Source organism: Electrona antarctica (assembly GCF_951216825.1).
Source record: "Electrona antarctica genome assembly, chromosome: 14".
Taxonomy (NCBI): Eukaryota; Metazoa; Chordata; class Actinopteri; order Myctophiformes; family Myctophidae; genus Electrona; species Electrona antarctica.
The window spans coordinates 12,516,271-12,518,122 of record NC_136795.1 but is presented as its reverse complement, the minus strand read 5'-3'; the positions used below and the strand labels follow the sequence as shown (position 1 = coordinate 12,518,122).

Below are 1,852 nucleotides of genomic sequence, written 5' to 3'. Positions count from 1 at the left end.
CACTAAAATCAAATAAAATAAAAGACAAAGAAAAGCAGATGAAATGCCAAAGGTGCTTCTTTAAACCATTAGCCTGCAGCGGACGAGGAGGAGGAGTGCCTCTGTGGCGAGCGGCAGACCCAATCAATCGAACACTGACGCCTGAGCAGGGAGACGAGGCGATGAACGATGCCACGGAGGCCAGAGCAGAGCGGGAAATGGTGAGGAAGAGGAGGAGGAGGAGGAGGAGGAGGAGGAGCAGACCTCCTGGGTCTGGAACTGGGACAAACTGTGAACACACTGCAGGCGTGAACTATGAACCACATGGATTAAGCTTTGGTCGGGGGAAATCTGTCGCCTGGATCCCGGTGGACATAAAACGTAACCACAGATGACCTTTTTTTTTGGGGGGGGGGGGGAACAAAGTCAAGAAAACACCGCGTAGAGCCCATATAGGTGTGCTCGCCCTGCTCACTTTAAAATGACTCCTGTGTGGGGGGAAAAGTCAAAGGAAGACACGAGAGAGAGAGACGAGAAAAGTACAATAAAAAAAAGAGACAGAACTCTGCATGGGGGCATCGGACATTCTGAGTGTTTGGATACTTTGTTTCCGTTAAGGAGGACATGTTCTCCAAAACGTGTTCGCCTTGTGCAGTTTGATTTGAAATGGACGACACACTGCTACCTGCAAACTATTTATAATGTGTGACCGTTTTGGTTTCTGGCTCGCAGCACAAAAGAAAGAAAGAAAGAAAGAAAAACTAGAAAAAAAGACATTGTTGTGTTTCGAGCGACGTGATCCTCATGGTGGTTCTCTGTAAGCAATCTTGTTGTCTTTTCTTTTCTTTTTTTTGGTCGTTAAATGTTACTCTTGTCATCCATGTTGCTAATTGTTTTACAGTATATCTGAATGATCTGAAGCCTTATGCATTATGGTCTGGATTATGTATGTATGTGCGAGGAGATGCGAGAGTTAGTACCGGAAGATGCTTTATTTTTGTTATGAAATATATTATGCTTACTTATATCCAAGCAGGAAGTATGTTTATTTCTTTCGTTGTGGTTGAATGCTTGTATTTAATCCATTGGAAATGATGCAAAAATGGGTGGGAGAGAGGTCGGGTCAGGGGGATGGGGGTGGGGGGGGGGGGGTGATGGAATGGATAAGGGAGAAGAGGTGCCAGTCTTAGTTATTTTGTAAGGATGTGTGCATCAGCAGTGTTGGTTGGTAAAAAAGGTGTGCAGGTGGCTCTGAAAGGGTGATGGAGCGGTTCAGATGTTGGCGGTCATATTGTAGTCTGACACTATAGTCACTGCTGTATGGTGTGATGGTATTTCTATCAATATGCGGTATAAATACGCCACGGACACACACACGTACGCACGCACATGCACGCACGCACACATACACACACACACGTGTGTGCGTGTGTTCACTGCTTGCGCGCAAGGTGTGTGTGTGTGTGTGTGTGTGTGTGTGTGTGTGTGTGTGTGTGTGTGTGTGTGCGTGTGTGTGCGTGTGTGTGTGTGTGTGTGTGTGTGTGTGTGTGTGTGTGTGTGTGTGTGTGTGTGTGTGTGTGTGTACCCGCCAGTGGTGGAAAAGTACACATATTTTTTTACTTAAAAAAGTGATAAAAGTATAATTTTCTCTGTTACAAGTAAAAGTACTCAAAGTATTGTCATCAAAATATACTTACAGTACCAAAAGTAAAAGTACTCATTATGCTGATTGTCCCGTTTCACAAGTTATCATAATTATGTCTAAAATGTTTTGAAAATAGTAGATCTACAAGCTAACAACACCACATCGCGATGAGTTGTGAGCTTGTAGATCGGTTATTTTCAAATAGCCAAAGTTGAAATAAGACTGAAG

At 44.1% G+C, this 1,852-nt stretch overlaps 1 protein-coding gene across 1 annotated transcript in view; it reads left to right on the top strand.

Annotated features, from left to right (window-relative positions):
• LOC306936329 (platelet-derived growth factor subunit A-like) overlaps positions 1–1,011 on the top strand; it is a 17,720-nt gene extending 16,709 nt beyond the window's left edge. The window contains exon 5 of the mRNA XM_079519817.1: positions 1–1,011. This exon is cut by the window's left edge and continues 150 nt beyond it. The gene's annotated coding sequence lies outside the window, so the exon portion shown is untranslated.
• Positions 1,012–1,852: the final 841 nt, after the last annotated feature.